Below are 15,429 nucleotides of genomic sequence, written 5' to 3' on the forward strand. Positions count from 1 at the left end.
AATCCAGTAGTGAATGACTCCAGAGTAATAAAGAAAAAAATCCCTAAACATAAAGAATAAATCTAAACATAAGCAAATATCTTACAGTAATAATGGTACAGAGTCACAGAATCTTAGAAAAGAACCTTTCCATGTAATCCTATCTGGCCTTCTACTTATTGTTGGCCTCACCAAGAATCCCGACCAGGTGATTGGTTATCTAGTCTCTATTTTTCAGCTGATGAGTTAGTCACTATTTAACTACTTCATGAAATAGCCTGTATAACATCTCTAATTTCTATAAGTCTCTCCTGGTTACTTTACCAACATTTGTTTCCGAGGAATTTATATCCATTGTTTCTTATTGTTTCTTCTGTAAAATATCTGCTTCCTCTTCCAGTTGACAATTTTTGAAATATTTCAAAGATGGTTGTAGTATTTTCCCCTATAGTTCTCCTTCTAGCAACATTAAATGTAAGACATGATTTCCAGACTCCTCACCATCTGGCTGCTTTTTCTGAACTTGCTCTAGTTGAACATTATCCAGCTTAAATCTACTTCCAATTCCCAATATGAGTGGAACTTTTTATGTTGGAATTCAAATAATTATATGCAGCTGACGTTCAGATATTCCTCTGCACCCAGGCTTCCCTAGGTTTTAAATCTTAAAAAGTTCTCTTAAGAGACCAATCTATGTTACTGCTACCCTTCCCTCCCAGTCAATTCCAAATGCCAGTTCTGGAAAGGAAAGATGGCACTGGCAAGCTTCCGAATTCTAGTTTCCAGCTTAAGGTCGTGTCTGACTATCTGATATGGATTGAGCTGATCTAGGTAGACATGTTACTGCAGCTATTCTGAGGGCTCTGCTCTTCCAGATGGCCCATTTGCTCTTGGCCATGTACACAGAGACTGCACTAAAAGGAATGGTAATACATGGTAATCTTCCGCTCAAATCCAAATGTTCAATGGCAAGAATGAAATCCTGAGGCCACCCTGGGGCTATTTTTTTTTTTCAGAGCATTCAAGCAGGAGGCACTCCAGAATCAAGACCCTTTGCTTTTCACGTCACTCTTTTCCACCATGCTACCTGTTTGAGCACATACATCAAGACTGGAGATTTGAGTTTTAATTCTGGTCTTGCTGCTAATTATATGATCTTGGATTACACATAGTACCATGCCACCGACCTCCATCTCCCTTGCCCTCAATTGCTTTATCTGGGAAACTCAAAGATCCCTTCCAGCTGTAAATGTCTATGCCTGTCTTAAGCATTTTGTGAATTGGTCTTGATTAAGTTAAGGTTGGTTTCCCTCACTTTCAGGGATGTGTATTCAGCAAATGTGAAGTCATTCTGAAACCAACTTCTAAATGGGTGTATTTGCACTGACCCTCAAAGGACATGGAGTGCACACAGTTGGGCATTTACTGTGAATAACTCCCAAGAACTAGATGAATACATTTTACAGCATGCAAGATAATTCAATCCTCAATTTTTTCTTCCCCAGCTTGGTGTGCACAATCCTATTCTGACAGATGACACTGCCAAATGCGTGGGCAGAACAAACATGGAATTGTGTGACAGAAGAGAGCAGTACTTAGGAGACAGCAAACACAAATAGAGAAGAAGAAGCTGAAAATGCCACTAATGGTCTAAGTAAAACCTAAACACAAAGGGAACAGCATACATTTAAATGATAAGTTAAGGATGCTTTTCTGTAACTGCCTGACAGCGTATCCTCTAAAGGAAAGTAGTTACAGATCGTCACCGTTACAGCTGGTAGGTGGCACAGAGTAGCAAAACAGTTTGCAGTAAAGGAAAATCAGGCAGGAGCAGGAAAACCCAAAATAGAAATAGAAATAATGACAATTTCACCAGAGGACAAAATGCTGTAACTCCTTTATTAAACTAAACCTGAATGTTAACAGTGTGCATGCAGAGTAGATGCAATAGGGAGGCATTGATATTCAAACCACTTGCCATAGCCACGCTTTAATCCAATCATGACACAAGGGAGGGAAGTAGAGAAATTAGGAATGTATTAGAAGAAACAGGAAGAATTGGGAATGTAAAGGATGACAAGCTTGAACTGCTTAAACTCCTAGCCCTTTCTGCGCAGAAGACTCACATTTATCTGTCTGAAACCACTGTGGAAACATGTTTTACATACAAATCACAGACCAGCTAAAGTAAAGGGCTTTGCTCTATCTCAATATATAATGATAGATGAAATCTATTATTGTACATGTTATTGATATTTCTTAGAAGTGATAATAATACTATTTCTTTTCTTTATTATAGAGGTTCTTATTCTTTAACTAGAGAGGCAAAGAAAAAATATAAAATTACCGTTTTATGCTCTAGAGAATTATAAAACTATCATCTTGCAAATTAATTTCCTGGTGAGTTAGACATATGATTGTTGGCAAGAATATTCTAAAAACATAACAAAAATATTGTAAAAAGGATATACTAATAATTGAAAGAAATATTGACAATATATCAGGTTTTTTTTTTAACTAGGAACAATTATCTCATTTTAAGAGAGTATAGTTATGTCTTTCAACTAAATTAAAATATTTCTTAAGTTAGGAGTTTCCATCTTCCAGTTAAGGTAAAAGTATAAAGATAAATCAGCATGTTTCTGGGTAGTCCTTTGAAAGAATATATTATTATATTTCTAGAAAATGTTTTAAATATTACAACATCAATAACTTTTTAAATAATACTATTATAACATATTTGTTCAAGATTCTAATGTACATCAATAAATAAATTATTCCCTAGATGTTGAGTATCTTCCTTTAAAGATTTAAATCTATTATAAAGAAAAGGAAAATGAGAGTCATAATATTTTTGCTAGAAGGAAATGACATTGGCTGTGACTTTTATTTTTAATTGTTAAATACTTTCCTGTAATCCCATGTGATTACTGGTTTTCTTTGTATGAAGTTTCGTATGGAGTTTCCAAATCAACCATTTTTATGCAGTTTTTTCCCTTAGTCTCGAAAATAAGTGAGTATTTGTTAATGTCAAACCTGTCATCTGACCATTTAGGGTATAATACAATCATAACCAGTGTTTTGTAACTAGAAAAATTTAGACTTAAGTCACACAGGGTTTTAGAGAAAAGTAGCGTTTAACATTTAACCTTGATTGAGCCAAACATAACGATTATATCTCCTTGAAATTTAGTCACGATAGAGAAATGTGTCATTAGGTGATTGTCTCGATGCGAACTTGATAGAGTGTACTGAAGGGGAACAAAATTTGTCACTCCAAAATGTGTCTCTTTAACATGAGGATTATTTTAGGCTGATTAGTTTTGAGAAACAAAAGACTCAAAAATTTTTCCTGTTATCTCCATCTCAACTGCATAAAAGAATTCAGATTAAAAAACACGTCTCAAGAAGCAAGCTATCAGCTTAGCATAACATGAACTAGGTGGTAGACAAGGAGGGATCCAGAACACCCTGTTTGTTGGGCTCCCTTCTGTGTTCTTCTATTTCTATGTGATCCAACACTTGTTTGCCAAATGTTGGCTTCTTTTCACCTCCCTGTGAATTGTCTTCCTTCCCTTTGAGGTTCCTGACTCTCCCACCGCCAACATCTTCTTTTGTTTAGCTGTGGATGATTTTTAAGGTGAGGGCTTCAGCTATTTTGGCGAGTTACTCAGTTTTCCTGGGTTTCTACCATGTATACACATTATTAAACTTTCATTTGTTTTTCTCCTATTGATCTATCTCATGTCAATTGAATTCTTAGGCCAGCCAGAAGAACCTGGAAGGATAGAGAAAAATTTCTTCTTCCCCTACAGTACTTACACAAACCCAGATGGCATAATCTACAACACACCTTGGCTAAATGGTATTAATCTTATGGGACCATCTTTATACATGCGGTCTGTCCTAGACGGAAACATTGTTATGTGGCGCAAGACTGTACCAACAATAAATCCATGTGGTTGACATGGTTTGGCAGCTGCAAATATGTTGGCTCCACATAAAATAAACTTCTTCATTATTATCCAATATTTCATGATAACAAAAATCTTCTAGGAAATTTTCACCTATCTACTTTCCTGAAAATAATTACTTGTTAGAATAAAATCTGTTAAATAATGTAAACATTGTATTTGATTGATCAATTGATACAGATTTAGAAGTGCTTTTCATTATCTTCTTTAAACTTATCAAATGGATTGACATGTTTAACCTGTGACTTAAGGACACCACAGAGGTAGTCTAGATACAAAGTTTATAATACGCGCAATGATCCCGTACAAGAGTTGTTGCTTTCAAGGTGACAAGGTGCATGCACCAATTATGTTGCAAAGAGTGGGGTCTGCTGATTTTTGACAGAACTTGACAGCAAATAATTCCATCAGTTGGAAATTTACTGTCAGGTTTTCTAGCAAGTACCAAGTGTGGGGACCTGGAGTTGGCCACCCCAAGATATGTCTCTTTGGCATCAGGATTATTTGAGGCTGATTGTTTTTGATAAACTGGGACAGGGAAGGAGGCTCTGAGGAATGGAACTTGCCCTTTGTTAGGACACGTTTACATTTGTAAGGTAAATCTCTATCTGTAAAATGTGCCTCCCTCTCTGTACCAGGAAAAAGAAAGGTGATGACCTACTCTCCAAAAACTCTTAAGCAATACCAAAGGCAAGGACTTAAAATCTGCATTTTATTGTACTAGTCTGGTAACCTCTTGTAACTAACTTCCCTACCCCTCCCAACGCTGGCATTTCTTAAGGATTAAGCATCTTTCCTTAGGCTAGGAACCGATTACGGAGCTCATCTGTGACCCCCCCCCCCCAGCCCGAGGCAACACACCTGCCACCCTGCGGCGCTCACTGAGACAGCAGACCTATCTGCTGTTTCCATCAAGCGCTGTGCTGACAGAGCAGCCTCGTGACTATTGTAAAAGGGACTTTTCAATCACATGTGAAACACCCCGTTTGGGGGCTATATAACCACTATGTGCACCCCACTTCTTCGGTGCCCTTTCTTCCTTCGGGAAGAAAGGCCCCGGGCCATGGTTCCTCATAAAGCTTTGTTTAATTTTCTCTTGCTATTCTGTCTCATGTGAATTTAATTCGTTCTCCAGCCAGACGAACCCCCATTTGGGGAGAGGACATGTCCTCCTCCCCTACACAAGGATTCCAAATTACAGAGAGAGAGAGATGACGTTATACAGAAACTTCATATGCATTTTGAGTTTGACCATTTGAGAGTTCATACAGCCAAAAAGTACTTCAAAGATGATGCCTGAGCCCTGCAGTGCACGTCAATAAAGGTGCTTAAGTATGGCTGACAAAACTGATATGTTGATGGATAGAATATGATTTTTTAGCCTTAACAGGGTTTGTTACATTAAAGCAGGAGGTTTTTGCTACAAAGCAAAGTCCACTTCTTCCTATGCCAAACACATACACACACATGCACACACACACACACACACCACATTCTTCAGATTGTCAGTGGTAAAATTTCAATCCTTGGTCACATTAGTTATTATAAAATAAAGCTAAATAATGACAATCTCTCTTTAGGGGAAAAGAAAACACAACAATAACATACAAAGACTCTTGGTTTCAGACATTAGAAATCATTTTTCCCTCCCAAAGTTTTCTTTCTCATTTAAAGTTCTGAATCTATATAAATAAATTCCACACCTGAAATATATTTGCCCTCTTCTTTCTGCCTCTTTACTATGACAATATTCTGCACCATGTAAATGCTATACTATCATTAAAGTCTTCCCTGACCCTCTTAATCCTCAGAAATTGTTTTCTTCTGATTCCTTATAATAACCTCTTTCTATCCCACTAATACATATGACCTTAAAATAATAGCTTGACCTTTTAGGTAAGATTAAATTTGGTCCTCAGTTGGATTAGAAGTCCCTTGTAGGCAGGTGTCTAGTCTTATATTTCTTATGTCAGCTGCTTTCTCTGTTTGTGTGGACTGTCATATACACCTATTAGATTTTCAATTTGTGGCTGTTTGAAAAGGACATCATATGACACTTAACGCCTGTGTAAGGAGGAATAGATAACGCTTCTAAACAATTTGCATCTCAAGGCCTGGGCAAATTGCATTTAGGGAGCTAATTCTTATCAGAAAACTGATGTTTATACAACATACTATAATGAAAGCATAGAGTTTTAATGGCAACTTACAATATAAACACAAATACAAATTATTTAATGGTGGAAGAAAATGCTATTAAGAAGGCCTGAGAATGGGTCAACACTATGGCTATACCAATCTATAGCATCTAGAGAACTGGGCTCAAGGTCACACTTGATGACTTAATGGCCTTGACTTTCAATGAGTCACTTAGATTTCCTATTCTCTATTTTGCAAGACACAGATAATAAGAGGCACCTTACCTATCTTCTAGGGTGTAACTAAGTGACAGCACATATGTAAAAATACTTGTAAATCACAATGTTCTATAGTATTTTTAGGTGTTATTTTGTGACAGTTCAGTGATAACGTCAGCAATGCTTTTTCCACGTCCAGCTACCCTTTCTGAAGCACAGAAAGTACATTTTTTTACCTTTGTTTCTCCAGTGCCTAGTATAATGCCAGATAGTTTACTGGGAACTCTGTATCTGCACTTCCAATAAGATAATAAGCTAAACCAAATTGTATCCATTACATTGTGAGAGGAACTCAAGAAAATATAGGAATACATAATGTAAATAGAACAATGTCAGGGAAAAATTTAAATCCGTGAGTAAACATTTTTGTTTATCGTATATTCATCCATTACTAACCAGAGTTACAACCCATTCACATATCATTTTACATTAATAGGCACAGCGATAATTAATCAGATTCTTGGATATTGATATTAATCTCTTTCTAGGCATCACTAGTTGGACAGAGTACTTGATCATTTAGTTCAGGGGTCAGCAAACTTTCCCTGTAAAGGGCTAGATGATAACTGTTTTAAATTTGGCAAGCCATATGATCCCTGTCACACCTACTCTACTCAGTTTTGCCTTCTAGTGTGAAAATAGCCATTGATACCATGTAACAAATGAATGTGGCTGTATTACAATAAAACTTTATTTACAAAATGTGATGGTAAACCACATTTGGCCCATGGGCTGTAGTTTGCTGGCCTTTGTTTAGTTCAACATGACATACTTAGAACATAATAGATAAAACTCACAGACACTTTAGCATATATAGACAATCTCAATAAGAGCCTCAGCTTTCTTAAGATAAAAACACCCAAGACAGTGACATGAAGGTTCATAGACCCAAACTATAGTCATGATTTAGAATAGTGTGGAGAAGTTAATAGCAATGCCTTTCAAAGTAGAGGACGTGTCCTCTGAGTGGTGGTGTGAGCTGGTACATGACCATTCATTAAGATCAGTTACAAAACGTTGAAATTTCTCTTCATTCTTTTTTAACATTTCCATTTCTGTACATAATATGTACAAAATATGTGAGTATAGTCTTATCTGCATTATATTCATGTAATTTACAGATAAATATACCCATTTTAAGGACAGGCTCTCAACCTTTTTCACCTGATGTAGCAAGAGATTAAAAAAATTTGGAGTCAAGAGATTGGCCTGGTGGTGCAGCCGTTAAGTTTATATGCTTTGATGGCCAGGTTTCACCGATTCAGATCCTGGGCACGGACCTACGTACTGCTTATCGAGCCATGCTGTGGCAGGCATCTCACAAATAAAAAATAGAGGAAGACGGGCACTGATATTCGCTCAGGGCCAATCTTCCTCAGCAAAAAAAAAGAGAACTGGTGGCTGATGTTAGCTCAGCACTAAACTTCCTCAAAAAAAAATTTGGAGTCAATGGAGGCCAGATAACCAACTAATTTCAAGTTTCTGATTAATGTGAGTGAGTGACAGGAAAATTACAAAGAATACTGACCTCATAATGAACCTGGCCAACATAATTTTGAATGGTAAAATACCCTTCATGTGAGAGGTAATCGAATTTATTTATAACTGCTGTGAATATTTTTAAGCACCCTAAAATAGGAATAGCATTCAGGAGCCTAAGCCTATCACTAAAAGATCAAATTCTGCATTGAAAGCCAGTGTTTCTGCTGTTCATTCAAGTTTTTCTTTCTGAGAAATGGAAGATTCCATACAGCACAACATGTTAGGAGAGACCTAAGCAGGAATGAGAAAGAGACGTTGACCATGAGCTAAAGCCCAGGAAGGAAGGTACAGAGCACAAAAATGGGGAAGACTGATAATGAATAATGATGCTCACATGCACATACATACCTCCAACATCATATACATACACATACACACAGTCCTGCTGTTTGCTTAGCAACAACTCCCCAGGTGGGAAACGATTAGGTGTAACCATTATTTTGCTTTCTAATTTATAGGTAAATAAATTCTGTTTTATTAGTTTCTTTGGAGGTCATCAGTAATGTTTTTGAACCTTCTCCAAGTATATTTCGGAACAACCTGATGAATTGCCAACTTCTCCTCTATGAAAGGCTCTGCTCCATGAAATCTAACATGAGATGTGACTAAAAACTCTCCAGCTCTCCTTTGTATCATTCACCCATCTGGTTACAATGAACACAATGTTTCTAGGATACAGGATTAAAAACATAAAATCCTAGCAACATATTAAACAACCAATTGTGGTCTAATTTGACGTCTATATGATCGATTCAACTCAGTGTACAGAAATTGGCTGCTAGGATCATTGAAAAACAATTTACAAAATGATTTGACTCAAAATGGAGAAGAACTGGAAAGGGTTTGACACATTGGTGTCACTTAATAAGAGGTGGAAAAGAGGTGAATTTCATAGTGACAAATGAGAAGTCTAATACTAAAAAGCCTAAATATATCATTTGCACAAAAAGATACTGTAGCCTCATTTGCAATTTTAGATACATGTGGTAACTCTATATAAAAATAGTACATGACTGACCCACAGTTAGTACTACACCATCTGGGGGTTTGTTTCTCACAATGTCTTAGAAGTTGTCAGCAGAAGACTAATCCAACCATTCTCTCATTTTCAGTCACTTTGATGGCCACTGAAAGAGAGACCATATTCTGGAGCTCAGTCTTTTAAGTAGTAGTTCAGACTATGAAGTGGTGTGAAGTGGAAAGTGAGTCCATTTTAGATCAAACACGTTCCAAATCTCTGTGCCTTTCCGAGGACAGAGCTCGAACAAATACTTCTGATGCTGTGACCCTTATTTTAGGCAAATGAAGAACTTCTTGCTGATTGTGAGGATTGAGGTTAAGTTTATTAAGCATGCAGGTCTCATGTCTAACTAAACACACTATATTGAAGGGATCGACTACAGCCCTTCCAAGAACTCCCTAGTCTATTCTTTATTGTATTTTAAGATAAAAAAACAAAAATACAAACACAACTTCATTGCAATGGATCCTCTGAAAACATGGTTTTAATCTAGGAGGTTTTCTGGGTTCAAATCTCAAATCAACTTTTTACAATTTAAATGGGTTTTCTATGCATAAGTTTATCCACCTGTAAAATGAGTCTTACTGAAAGATTAAATGAGTTAATACACATAAAAAGCTTATAGTGATTCTCATTTTTAGAAGAGAGTAAGATTGTGGTCTTTAACCTCCAAAAGAGACTCAAAGTTAACTTAAGCCTCAGCAGTATCATTTGCTGACCATTAAACTGATCTACTACATGGCTTTTTAAAGTTACTGGGAGAAATTTTTTTTTTTTTTTGAAGATTTTATTTTTCCTTTTTCTCCCCAAAGCCCCCGGTACATAGTTGTGTATTTGTAGTTGTAGGTCCTTCTAGTTGTGGCATGTGGGATGCCGCCTCAGCATGGCTTGATGAGCGGTGCCATGTCCGTGCCCAGGATCTGAACTGGTGAAACCCTGGGCCACTGAAGCAGAGCACGTGAACTTAACCACTCGGCCACAGGGCTGGCCCCTGGCAGAAATATTTTTAAGTAAAAACACACCAACCAGCAAAATACAAACAATTTTTTTCTCAAAAATATTTTAGAGTTATTTCTTTTTAGAAACTACAAAATAATGTAATATGCACAATAAAGAGTTAGCAAAAAGTTACAAGTCTCTTTTTTTTAACTAAGCTTGATACACACACGGTACCTATTACACTCATTTTATGTTTAAATTCTTCTTCCCAATGGCAACGTTCATCTTCACTGTGACTCAAAGATAGCATTAGGACTGAATTTTAAGGCTCTAAAATTTTGAATTTACATAAAAGTAATACTTATAAGTATTATTACTAGATGCTCCAATTATGGTAAACCCAAGGTTTTTTTACAGCAAATATTGAAGATATGGGAAAACTTTGTTCTCAATATTGATCCTTTAGAGTATAGTTTGTTCATTACATCATTATAACCATAGCCCCCTATCAAGCCTGGGCAGAGAGGTGCTAGGCAGGGAAGGGACTGGGAGGAAATCTAGTAACACTAAGAGACTAATATTATAATAACTGATCATCTGGAGTGCCATGAGAACTCTCGAAAATATCCCTTCACAGAACACCCAGAGGAAATTAAGTGCTCATCTTGCTTTGTAGGTAGAAATGAGTGATTCCATGCTTTATAACTGAAGGTACTAGAAGAAAATGACTGCTTAGCATTGCAACAATTATTATGAGATAAGCACTTGGCACCACTGGAAAAACAAACGAGCATTTACTGTGAAGGAAAATAGGAAGTATCATGGTAGCTTTAGCTAAAGTGAATAACTTCATGAAAAAGTTTAAAATTTGGGATTACAATATAATAACTTCTCATGTAAGTGTAATCTTTTGCAGACTACAAATATGGTCTACTTCTTTTGGAAAGCATAAATTCTTCCCAAGGTACAATCAAATATACATCAATGTGTTAAAACATATTTACAACACTTCAGGATGAACTTCCTTACAGGAGTACAGGCAATTCCCAAATTGTGATTTATATATTAATTTACTTATTCAACCAATATTTGTTAAGTAACTAGTGAGGAGTAAGGAAATAGATTATTTACAAACTTGCTGTTTGGAACAGTTACCTTTTTCTATAGAAACAGTGCTATGCAAGATTTCATCCTCAAGACAATCCACAAAATGAACAATATACCTGCAACAATATATTACACTAGTAGGACAATTTCATCTCTACGTAAACACTACAGGTGTCCCCAGGAAAATGTAATTGTAATTTGCAGCTGTGATGAAAGAAATGAATATACTTCTAATAGAAGTAATTCTAAAATATATAAAACTTTCATGTACATAGACTTCAAGTACACATCTTCTGACTTATGAACAGTCCACAGGACAAAAGATTGGAAGTCAGGATCCTCTTAGAAAATTCAAGCTGTACACTCTTGAAGTATAAAGATGGAGAGAAGAAGACATGGTTCGCATATCTTATTTGTCTCTTTTATTTCTATGTGAAAGAAAGTGACTTTTTAGGTGAACTTCATCTTCAGGAAGAGAAGAGAACTGGATTATTACTCAACACAAGAAGTCTGCTAGGTGGGGACGGTAGTCACCCATTTCTGACGTTGAGTAAAGATAATCAACCTCTCTTAATTTCAGTATTCTCATCGATAAAATGGGAAAACTTTGCCTACCTACCTCTTTGGACTGTTGTCAGTATTAAATTATACATTATATATGAAGTGCTCAGCATGGCGGTTAATCATAGAAGATACTCATTAAAGTTTAGCTATGAATGAGTCCAGCATTTCTTTTTTGGATGACAGAAATGTTCTGGAATTGTATAATGGTGATGGTTGCACAACCTTGTGAACAGACTAAAACCACTGAATGAACTTTATCTTACCTGAAATTCTATTATGTGAATTATATCTCAATAAAAAACAAAATAAGGTTAGCTATGGTTGTATTTATCATAATATATTTTAGTAAATAAAAATATTTTGTACATAGAAGAGAGAGATTTTACTTTTTTTTCCTGTCTTGAAAGAGTATGACACTCAAGTCTATAAAAGCATTTTGATGTAATGTCAGTAGCACAAGCTTGAATTCTCATGCATACATTAAATGAATGACCTTGGGTAAGGTAGATTGGTTCGGTAGACCTTCTTTTTCTGATTAGTCAAATGGAGATTATAACTTGCATGCTTCTTGACATGCATTCAGTAAACTCGAATTCTCTTCCTCTCTCTCTTCTGCAATGTCTTCAGTGATGACTGCATCCATGCTTCTAATTCAGATCCTGTCACTTTATATCGTAGTGGTCAACCTCCTCGACCTCTCTATGAGCAACATGAGGATAGAGCTTGGTACATTTATTGCTATATTAGTTATTAACTAATCCATGCTATAGATGAATATTTTATTGAGTACTTTTTGTTTGCCAAACACCAGTAATAAATAAAATATCCAAGACTAGAACCAAGTTTTCTGATTTCTGGCCTGCGTTTGTTCTGCCTCCCACAGTGCCCTTTGAGAGATATAGAAGTTATTCTTTATTAAAAGAACTTTAATTAGGGCCAAAGCATTACAAGAAAAGAAAATTCATGGAAACGTTTTAATCTGTGTCTTCCAGACATATTATCATACCTGGACGTTACATAAAGGAGGCTGAATGTCTTTAATATCATTCAAACTTTGAAGGAAAATAAAAGGATCTCTTTTTCGGTCTACCACATAAAGTGTGAAGTAGGTGGGGGGAAATAGCACAGTAAAGTCTAATACTTCAAGGGCACAACCGTCATACTTTTGACTGTGTGAGATACTGACCTTCTACTTCAAAAATAAAATGCAATCTAAAGGACATTGGACAAATATTTCAATTAAAAGTGATTGATGAAATAGTCCATTATTTAGCTCTTTTTTACATGACAGAGTTTGTCAACACATGCAGAGAGTGAAGGACATTAGCTATAAGACCATCAAAGAAATTACTCAGTTGTCTTATTTGGGAATTCAAGGACAGTTGAAAACCATGCTTTTGACTAAAACTGAGTGTATGTAACTGATACAGGAGGGATTTTCAGCTCCCCTATCTGTTATTTCCCTCTTTCAAATCTGCTTTTCACTTTCAAAGTTTCAAAATTTTAGGGTTGTTCTATAAAACTATGTCAAAATCTAAACTTCATTGATATATACTTTAGTCCTTATTCACTCTATTAGCAATAACTAAAGAAGATTTGGAATTAACTAGAATAGCACGTTCACCAAGTACCTTAGTCATTCAGAGCAAAATCTGCAATAGCAAATCTTTTAAATCTCTGGGGAAATGAAGCCATACAACAAGATACAAAAAACCTTATTTTGGGGCTGGCCCCCTAGCCAAGTGGTTAAGTTCGCGTACTCTGCTGCAGGCGGCCCAGTGTTTCATTGGTTCGAATCCTGGGCGCGGACATGGCACTGCTCATCAAACCACACTGAGGCAGCGTCCCACATGCCACAACTAGAAGGACCCACAACGAAGAATATACAACTATGTACCGGAGGGGCTTTGGGGAGAAAAAGGAAAAAAAAAAAAAAACCCTTATTTTGATTACTTTTAGTTAGTTCTTTGCACTTGCTATCCAAAAAAAGCTTTCAGTGTTATATTCATAAGCAGCCCAAAGATTAAATTATACATATAAATCAAAACTCATCCAGTAAGAACTAGACTAGATGAAATAATGGCAACAATTTTAGAATGCAGACTTCATAACGTTGCATTTAATTGATTCTAAGATGCACAGTTTTACCACATGCTAACAACTCAGCAGTATGGTAGCATTTTACAATCAATGGCATCTTTTGACTGATAGAATTTTTCCTTTTTGGTAGACTACAAAATAGTGCTGCCGCATACAATCACCTTATTCTATCCTAAACAATAATTTGTGTCTTACACAATCTACACAAAACTAAAATCATTAGAAACAAATACATACATATTTTTTTCTGAAATAGGACGGGGTAACTAACTTTCCAGAGAAAAATGTGTCCAGAGAAAAACGTTACCCATTTTCATTTCTGATATTAGTCAATGCTGTCATAGACTGTTTCTAGAATCATGTTTGGTTTATATTAAACAAGAGAGAGAAGAGTTTGATTTCTCAATGAGAAAAACTCAATGATCTATGGTGAAAATACATAGACCATAAAAATGATGTAAGAACTGACCTAGAACTTAGGATTTATAAGAAGTATTTAGGTACTATTATTAATTATTGCATGGTTCGAGAGAATCTTTTAACTTCTCTCTTTCATAAAATGGAAGTAATTATTTTGGTCTCACTGGCAAGATTGGGATGTCCCAATAGTAAAAGGAAAATTATTTGAAAGTGTTTCATAGAGAAGAGTTAATTATTTTACTTACTATATTTAAAATGCATCCCTCTATTGACCAATTCGGTGCTGAAGTGCTCAGTACTGTAAATTGATTTTGAAATTGTTTTGAAGATAGCGGCAGTTAGAGTTACGAGTGGAAGACAGAACGTAGACCTTCCAAATTAGATTGTGAACACTTCTTCCTAAAATAAAAACTTGAGTTATTTGTTCATTTTGATTGATATCATAAAGTCTTATAGCCCAAATGTTTCAGTTCATTCAAAATGACTGTGGTTTGGAATTGTCAACCGTATGTCAATTAGAAGATAGATGTTTAAAAAAATAATTAGTTTATTTTTGAAATAATTGATTTGTAGACTTTCTTGGGATGATTAGAAAGCAGGGTCATTTATTATTAAGACTGCTACAGATCATGATCATAAATCCATATATCCTTTTCATAAAAGAGAATACTTCTCTCTCATTTTCCTAGAGAAGCAGGAAAAGCATCCAGCTTATTCAAAAGTAGCATCATCGTTCATCAAGTTCAAAAGAAGTTGGTTAACAGAGCCTCTCCTTTTTATCTCCACTGGAAATTATTAACTGATCCTTTAAAACACCACTCCTAATGACCCTGGCTTCAGAGTAATATTATAGTATAAGGTTTGTACAAGCCTAGATAACGTAGGGTCTATAATGAGATCATACAATTTGACCTACACTTGATTCCTGTCCCCAAACACCAAGGAAATGCTAACTAGAAAAACAAACCATCTAATGCATGTTCTGCCAGAGTTCCTTATAAAGTGGTAAAGATGATAATGGTGGAGCTTAAAGGAATAGCCATATCCACCTCACTTATGCCTCAAGTAAAACATTGATAGAAGAAACACTGGTTTGTTGTGTGTCAAGCAAAAAACCAGAATATATGTCTGAACAAAATGTTCATATGGATATATAATTGCTGGTCTGTTTTCACTATTTTTTGGTGAATTTTAGGCATTGCATAGGCAGCTTTTGAATTCAGAAAAGGTAAGTGAGAACCTCTACTTGAGAGGGAATGTAGATCAATCTATTAATTACACAAACACCTCCAAACACTTCTCTGAAAGCATCATTGGAGTAATTTTTTGCTATGAAAATGTTGCAATATATTAATATTGTGATATA

At 35.7% G+C, this 15,429-nt stretch overlaps 1 protein-coding gene across 44 annotated transcripts in view; it reads right to left on the reverse strand.

Annotated features, from left to right (window-relative positions):
* Window positions 1-15,429, reverse strand: part of PTPRD (protein tyrosine phosphatase receptor type D) — a 2,079,533-nt gene that overhangs the window by 1,583,980 nt on the left and 480,124 nt on the right. The gene's annotated exons all lie outside the window — the stretch shown is intronic.

Source organism: Equus przewalskii, chromosome 22 (genome assembly GCF_037783145.1).
Source record: "Equus przewalskii isolate Varuska chromosome 22, EquPr2, whole genome shotgun sequence".
Classification (NCBI taxonomy): domain Eukaryota; kingdom Metazoa; phylum Chordata; class Mammalia; order Perissodactyla; family Equidae; genus Equus; species Equus przewalskii.